This window comes from Bufo gargarizans, chromosome 6 (genome assembly GCF_014858855.1).
Source record: "Bufo gargarizans isolate SCDJY-AF-19 chromosome 6, ASM1485885v1, whole genome shotgun sequence".
Lineage (NCBI taxonomy): Eukaryota > Metazoa > Chordata > Amphibia > Anura > Bufonidae > Bufo > Bufo gargarizans.
The window spans coordinates 33045034-33054300 of NC_058085.1; the positions used below are offsets into that span (position 1 = coordinate 33045034).

Genomic DNA, 9267 nt, shown 5'->3' on the forward strand with positions numbered 1-9267 from the left:
GGAGTATTTAGAAGGACATAAAGATCTGTACAAGGACGTCATGATGGAGGATCACTGGCCCCTCACATCACCAGGTAATATACATGAATAAATACACATGTCCCCTCATTATCTGTATGTAGGGAATGAATTCAGTCACTGGATGTGTTTCCTACAGTTAAGGAAGAGAGAAGAACACCGGAGAGATGTCCCAGTCCTCTCTTTCCACAGGATGGTTCAGAAGAACATCACAATGTACCACAGGATGATCAGGTAGATGGAGATAATGTCTTATGAAATGTTTCCTATGATCTGTAGTAGGCTGTGAAGATCTTGTGTTCACTCTTGTTTTATCCACCAGTATTATATGTTTTATTCTTGTCTAATGAGAAAGGTGGAGATAGCAGGATTATAGCTGACCATAGACATTACATGTTTGGATCTTCTCACAGTTTTCCGGCTATTGAGACTGTTGGTTGGAATAAGGAACCAACAGGTTGGATTTGTACAGGAGACCTGCAGATATTTGGTTCAGATAAGTCCTGTTCTCTGGTCTGGTTTGGTCAGATAAGTCCTGTTCTCTGCTTGTCATCATTCTAGTTCTTTGGTCATATAAAACCTTCCACACAACTTCTCCAACCTTTTGATGACTTCTACAATATTTGTTTCACAGATTGTGAATCCAGGTGAAGATCTAAACATTATATATGTTACAGAGACATATGAGATGGATGACGAGCAGAGTATAGAGGACATTCCTACAGACAACTGCCCAGGTGAGTAGTAACCACTAAATAAATAAAAAAAACTCAGATTTGAAGTAATTTTTTTTAAATGTGCAACTACACTGGGAGGTGAAAGACCTGGTCATTGATTCAGACGGCAGATATGTCTGTACACTCTCTAATTGACAATGTACAATATGCATTATTTGGAATTTATAACCCACCCCCAGGTTCCATGCAGGTTTTACATATGGCAGCTACTTTTGCAGCCAAGTATCCACAAGCTCGGGTCATCTGCATGGGAGATCTCAACATGACGCTGGATCCCTCTCTCTTGATAGCTTTTTGGACAATGCAGATCCAATAACCGCAGGGAATCCCTCCCGGCTCAGCAGGTTTCTGATGGAATTTAGATGGTTGGACCTCTGGAGAGCTAAATAACCCACAGGGTGTACTCCTGCCACAGTAGTGGTCACAACTCCCTAACAAGTATAGACTATATGTTAGGTAATAAGATAGTGATGTTAAACCTTCGTGCAATAACATACCTACCCAGGGGGATATCAGATCACTCACCGATACAGGGCACTCTGATGCAGGGCACACCCTCAATAATGTATAGGATGAATAGACATAGATTCTGGCTGAACCTTTTGGGATCAGCGGATGGAATCCCTTACCAATTGCGAGAGTTTCTGGAACTACACACAAACAAGCCTAACTTAGCACTTGTGTGGGACACCTTAAAGGCATTTCTTCGAGGGTCCTTGCACTCCAGAATTTATTTTATAAAAAAGGATACCAATCGTTCAGAGGTGGAGCTGGAGGCCTTATGCACTACACTAGAACAGCAATATATTAATCACCCGACAGACGCCAACAGAACTACTTGGCTTCAAGCGGGCAGACAATATTTAGCAACCGTTAAAGGATAACTGTCACATTTATATATATTTTTTCAATATTGGATTTTGGTGATTAATATCACCTTGTTTGCCATGTTTTAACATTTTGGCTCTTTAGTAAATTACTCCTAAAAACCACATTTATGTCCCCAGTATATGCTATTCTTACCTAAGAATAAAATCAGGTTGCTATGTCTCATCCGTCTTCCAATGGTGCTCAGATGGAAGACGAAGGACGCACAAGGAGGCCGTCCTCCTGCTTGCGTGCGCGTTCATGTTGCTGGCCGGAACTGACAGCAAGTCTCCCCGAGTCCCGCCCGAGATCCGATGGTATATTCTAACCCCCAGGCATTCCCATGGTGACGGGGACGCTTGCCTGGGGTTAGAATATACCATCGGATCTGAGTTTTCACGATCTCAGTGAGATTGTGAAAACTCAAATCCGATGGTATATTCTAACCCCCAGGCAAGTGTCCCCGTCACCATGAGAACACCTGGGGGTTAGAATATATCATCGGATCTGAGTTTTCACGATCTCGGTGAGATCGTGAAAACTCAAATCCGATGGTATATTTTAACCCCCAGGCGTTCCCATGGTGACGGGGACGCTTGCCTGGGGGTTAGAATATACAGGGCCACGCCACTCACAGGAGTACATTTATAAACTGTAATCTGTAACTTTAACTGTAATCATCGCTCGTTTCTTTACTTGAATACTTTACTCTCAGCTCCGGTAACAGCAGGCAGTGCAGGTGGCGCTCACTTACTGATATCACTTGCCTGCTCCTCCCACTAGGCGGCGCAGGCGCGTGATGTCAGTGAGTGAGCGCCGCCCGCACTGCCTGCTGTTACCAGAGCTGAGAGTAAAGTATCCAAGTAAAGAGATGAGCGATGATTACAGTTAAAGTTACGGATTACAGTTTATAAATGTACTCCTGTGAGCGTCGGGGAGGGGGATCTGTGGATGGCACTGTTTAGGGGGGGGATCTGTGGATGGCACTGTTTAGGGGGGGGGATCTGTGGATGGCACTGTTTAGGGGGGGGGATCTGTGGAAAATCAGTTTTAGTTTTTGGTCACCATATTTTGACCCCTATAACTGTATGGGAGCTGTATGGGGGCTCTTTTTTTGCGGCACAATCACCTTTTATTAAATTTTTTATGAAGAAATGAAGTGTCCAAAAATGGCGAATGGCGTTTTTATGTTTTCCATGTGGGGAATATTTTTTTTAATATTTTTATAGTATGGGTGTTTTCGCACATTGTGACACCCATGATGTTTTTTTTATTTTCATTTTTGAAAATTGGGGGGTGATTGAACTGTATTTTTATTTTTATTTTCAACCAATAGCTTTGGAATATATAAGAAAATCACATATTTCCTATGGAGCCTATTACAGGCTATAGCTCCAAAGGAAATATTATGCAGCAGCCTGGGTTTCATTCATAGAGACCATTAGTTTTCTGTGTCAAAGCTAAATTGAGGCTCCACAATCCAGCCACTTCCTAAAGTGTATGTGATAGAAGGAGGAGGAGGGCGTGTTTAAGTGTGGAGAGCAACCATTGGTTGAGGTGCAGAAGCTAGTGCACGAGGAGCTCAATGCATTGTGGGTAGTGAGGGCAGGCGGGATTAGCCTCAGGGCTGTGGGCAGGGGCAGTCATCCTAACTGAATAGGGAAATTGCAGTTTTATGCAGACTGGTTGCTAAGAGCTGAATCTTCTGAAAGATGGGGTAAGTCTAATAGTAACTGATTCTGGAATATCATGTTATTAGTAACTGCATACAGTACAGACCAAAAGTTTGGACACACCTTCTCCTTCAAAGAGTTTTCTTTATTTTCATGACTATGAAAATTGTAGATTCACACTGAAGGCATCAAAACTATGAATTATATACATAACAAAATAGTGTGAAACAACTAGAGGTATGGCTTTACCAGACTACTATGTGTAATTTAGCAGGTCAGCTGAGGCTTATTAGAACCTGGTATACGGTGGAGGACCTACCCACTTCAGAGTACTTTCTAAAGTGTTTCCTAAATTGTCACTTAATATGGTCGGTCCTGGAAATGCCTCCTAAATTCCAGAAACCACTGTTGCCGCTGCATAGACTGGCACAAACAATCTGGAGGGAAGCGAAATCATTGACCCAGTTCACAGGGGTTGTTTCAGATATACCTCTGTGGGCCAATCAATCGCTGCCACAGGTACAAGTAGTCATGGGGTCTGGAAGATATCAAGCAGCAGAGGTTAAAACTCTTGGTGATATATACGATCAGGGAGTATTAATGACGTTTGAAGCACTCTCTCAGTACAAGCAAGGTAATAGATAAATGGAAAAGAATGATACCCACACTCACAGAAGACTCCATAACAGATTTATTGGAATCACATTTACAGGAATCGCCCGCAGTCAATAATGAAATAATACAATTGTATATTATCCACCAAACATATTTAACCCCAAACAGGCTCCACAGAATGGGTAGAGCATCATGATGTAGAGATCTGAAAGCAGACTTTTGGCACATGATATGGAGTTGCAGCCCAATTGCCACATTCTGTAGGGAGATGACCGCCTTTCTCTCCAGTCTGTTGCCGGTCCAGATAGACTGCACTCCTGAAATCTGCCTGCTGGGACTGGTAAATGAAGATAACTGGGATCATTACATGACAATATTTTTTAGAGGGTCATTGTTCATGGCCCGTAAATGTATTGCCTTGAGATGGTACGACCCCAATACACTGACCCTATCCATGTGGAAACTACAGATAAATCAAATCATACCATATCTAGTGTTGGTGTTTAAACACCGTAACAAACCTCAAAAATTTTAAAAGGTCTGGGGCTTGTGGTGCAACTCTCCAAATACATTATACTCGAGATTGCGACAGGCGTTGACAGCAGCTCAGGGAACTAGGGATCAGCCGGTATAGTGGAGTCACATCAATGCTTTAAACAAACTTCCAACAAAGGATGAGAAATTCTACAGTAGTGCAGTGGATGACTAAAATGTATTTGCAATTTAAATTTGTTGTACCTGTGTGTATTATGACAGGCAATATAATTGTATGCTGATGATGTTATTTCTCTTGTATTAATAAAAGAGTTTTAAAAAATATATGTTTTACGGGACAGAAATTGAATGGATCCTATTATAGTCAGAGATCTGTTTGGTTCCATTTCTGACAGCTATGTGCCGAATAGTGATAGAAATGTTACAAAATATCAATATATTTTTAATCTTTTATCAGGCTCATTAACAGATTCAAATTAAGAGTCTTCTAGGAATCATAACTTCATCAGGTATCACTATGCCTCATCAAGAGACCTACGTTGTTTCGAAACCTTGCTATATAACATCATAGCTTTTATTTTTTAGCCTTTTTATAGGTATCATACCTGGAAGACTCTTATTTTGTTTCTTAGTGATCATGATAAAACATTTTCTACTGGCTAATAAAGTACCTATCCTTTATAGATATATAGAATTTTTTTAATTGTTATTAAAAGATGATACCGTTTTTTTTTTTACAGATGAATATATAAAGAGCTCAAAGAGACTTCTGATACCTAAAGATCTAAAAGCAAATGATCATACCATGATACAAGATACTTATAAAGCATATGTCACTATCCCAAAATTACCCTCAGCCTTGCAAATCAACAGCCAATCATCTGATCTTTGCGTCCTGCCTTTTGATTCATCACAGACTGTTAATGAAAACAAAGAACACAGAAGGAATGAACATCCAACAGCTCACATATGCTCAGAATGTGGGAAATGTTATAGCTTTAAATCATATCTTGTTAGACATCAGAGATCTCATAGAGGAGAGAGGCCATTTTCATGTTCAGAATGTGGGAAATCTTTTGCCGATAAATCATGTCTTGTTAGACATCAGAGAAGTCACACAGGGGAGAAGCCATTTTTATGTTCAGAATGTGGGAAATGTTTTAAACAGAAATCGGATCTTGTTAAACATCAGAGAAGTCACACAGGGGAGAAGCCATTTTCATGTACAGAATGCGGGAAATTGTTTCGCAGTAAATCAAGTATTATTACACATGACAGAATTCACAGAGGGGAGAAGCCATTTTCATGTTCAGAATGTGAGAAATGTTTTATCCAGAAATCAGATCTTGTTATACATCAAAGAATTCACACAGGAGAGAAGCCATATTCATGTTTAGAATGTGGAAAATGTTTTATCCAGAAATCAAGTCTTGTTAAACATCGGAGAATTCACACAGGGGAGAAGCCATATTCATGTTCAGAATGTGGGAAATGTTTTATCCAGAAATCAAGTCTTGTTAAACATCAGGCAATTCACACAGGGGAGAAGCCATTTTCATATTCAGACTTGGAAAAGTTGTAGCTTTTAAACTAGAACTTGTTAGACGTCAGAGAATTCACACACGGGAGAAGCTATATTCATGTTCTAAATGTAGGATATGCTTTAGCCAAAAATAGCATTTCCTTAAACATCAATAAACTTACACTTTGAAGTATTTCTGTTACAATCAAAATAAAGCAGTTTGGATCATTAGATGATTAAAAAATGTCTGTAATTACCAATAAACACCTGTTATAACACAACTGTAAATTAATCACGTGCATACAATATTTCACATGACTATACACTGAATGAACACTTTGTTAGAGACGCTCATCTAATAGAGGTTTGGATCTCCTTCAGCTTCAGAACCGCAGCAGTTTATCATTACACAGATTCCACGAGGTGTTGAAATCATTTTGCAGGAATATTGGCCCATGTGGACAGGATCGAAGCACTGATATCGTCTGAGCTGTCCATTCTATCCCATCCCAGAAATCTCTTAGCAACCATCAGTGAAAAACGCATCGCACCCGCACTTGCTTGCGGATGCAATGCGTTTTTAACGCAGCCCCATTCACTTCTATGGAGCCAGGGCTGCATGAAAAACGCAGAATATAGAACATGCTGCGATTTTAAAGCATTGCAGAACTGATGCGTGAAAAACATCGCTCATGTACACAGCCCCATTGAAATGAATGGGTCAGGATTCAGTGCGGGTGCAATACGTTCACCTCCCGCATTGCACCCGCGCAGAAATCTCGCCCGTGTGAACTCAGCCTAAGGCCTCATGCACACGACAGTATTTTTTCACTGTCCGCAAAACGGGGTTCCGTTGGTCCGTGATCCGTGACCGTTTTTTCGTCCGTGGGTCTTCCTTGATTTTTGGAGGATCCACAGACATGAAAAAAAAATGTCGTTTTGGTGTTCGCCTGGCTGTGCGGAGCCAAACGGATCCGTCCTGAATTACAATGCAAGTCAATGGGGACGGATCCGTTTGACGTTGATACAATATGGTGCAATTGCAAACGGATCCGTCCCCCATTGACTTTCAATGTAAAGTCTGGAGTCTCTTTTATACCATCGGATCAGAGTTTTCTCCAATCCGATGGTATATTTTAACTTGAAGCGTCCCCATCACCATGGGAACGCCTCTATGTTAGAATTTACTGTCGGATATGAGTTACATCGTGAAAACTCATATCCGACAGTACATTCTAACACAGAGGCGTTCCCATGGTGATGGGGACGCTTCTAGTTAGAATATACTACAAACTGTGTACATGACTGCCCCCTGCTGCCTGGCAGCACCCGATCTCTTACAGGGGGCCGTGATCAGCACAATTAACCCCTCAGGTGCCGCTCCTGAAGGGGTTAATTGTGCGTATCATAGCCCCCTGTAAGAGATCAGGGCTGCCAGGCAGCAGGGGGCAGACCCCCCCACCCCAGTTTGAATATCATTGGTGGCCAGTGCGGCCCCCCCCCCCTCCCTCCCTCTCTCTATTGTAATAATAGCATTGGTGGCACAGTGTGCGCCCCCCCTCCCTCTATTGCATTAACATTGGTGGCAGTGTGCGACCCCCCCCTTCCTGCCTCTATTGTTTTAATACATTGGTGGCAGTGTGCGCCCCCCCCCCCTTCCTCCCTCTATTGTTTAAATACATTGGTGGCAGTGTGCGCCCCCCCCCCCTTCCTCCCTCTATTGTTTTAATACATTGGTGGCAGTGTGCAGCCTCCCCTCTCCCCCCGATCATTGGTGGCAGCGGAGTAGAAGCATCATACTTACCTGCTGGCTGCTGCGATGTCTGTGTCCGGCCGGGAGCTCCTCCTACTGGTAAGTGACAGGTCTGTGCGGCGCATTGCTGTCACTTACCAGTAGGAGGAGCTCCCGACCGGACACAGACATCGCAGCAGCCAGCAGGTAAGTATGATGCTTCTACTATTGCTAAGTAACCATGGCAACCAGGACTGCAGTAGCGTCCTCGTTGCCATGGTTACCGATCGGAGCCCCAGCGATTAAACTGGGACTCCGATCGGAACTCCGCTGCCACCAATGATCGGGGGGGAGAGGGGAGGCCGCACACTGCCACCAATGTATTAAAACAATAGAGGGAGGAAGGGGGGACCGGGGGGGGGGGGCGCACACTGTGCCAGGGGGCAGTCATGTACACAGTTCGTTGTATATTCTAACTAAAAGCGTCCCCATCACCATGGGAACGCCTCTGTGTTAGAATATACTGTCGGATCTGAGTTTTCACGAAGTGAAAACTCAGCTCTAAAAAAGCTTTTATGCAGACGGATCTTCGGATCCGTCTGTATGAAAGTAACCTACGGACACGGATGCCAATCTTGTGTGCATCCGTGTTCTTTCACGGACCCATTGACTTGAATGGGTCCGTGAAGCTTTGTCCGTCAAAAAAATAGGACAGGTCATATTTTTTTGACGGACAGGATACACGGATCACGGTCTCGGCTGCAAAACTGTGCATTTTCCGATTTTTTCACGGACCCATTGAAAGTCAATGGGTCCGTGAAAAAAAACGGAAAACGGAACAACGGCCACGGATGCACACAACGGTCATGTGCATGAGGCCTTAGGCTTAATTCAGTAGATACAGGTCATGCAGAAACACACTGCATTATGTCAGTATAAGGCTACATGCACACGACCATATGTGTTTTGCAGTCCGCAAATTGCGGATCCGTGGAAAAACTGATGACTTTCGTATGGCATCCGTTTTTTTTTGCGGATACATTGTAACAATACCTATCGTCCGCAAAACGAACAAAAACAGGACATGTTTTTTTTTTTGCGGGGCTACGGACATAAGGATGCGGATAGCACACGGTGTGCTGTCTGCATTTTTTGCGGACCAATTAAAATGAATGGGCCCTGATCCTATTCGCAAAAAATAAACGGAACAGTCACAGAAACAAAATACGTTCAAATACGTTTGTGTGCATGAGGCTTAATTCAGTAGATACAGATCATGCAGAGACACACAGCATTATAAATCAGTATAATTCAGTAGATACAGGTCAGGTAGAGACACACTGCATTATAAATCAGCATAATTCAGTAGATACCGGTCAGGCAGAGACACACAGCATTATAAATCAGTATAATTCAGTAGATACCGGTCAGGCAGAGACATACAGCATTATAAATCAGTATAATTCAGTAGATACCGGTCAGGCAGAGACACACAACATTATAAATCAGTATAATTCAGTAGATACAGGTCAGGCAGAGACACACTGCATTATAAATCAGTATAATTCAGTAGATACAGGTCTGGCAGAGACACACAGCATTATAAAT

The 9267-nt window shown here is 42.6% G+C and overlaps 1 pseudogene; it reads left to right on the plus strand.

Annotated features, from left to right (window-relative positions):
• The window catches only part of LOC122941925, a 158214-nt pseudogene that overhangs the window by 121198 nt on the left and 27749 nt on the right, over positions 1-9267 (plus strand).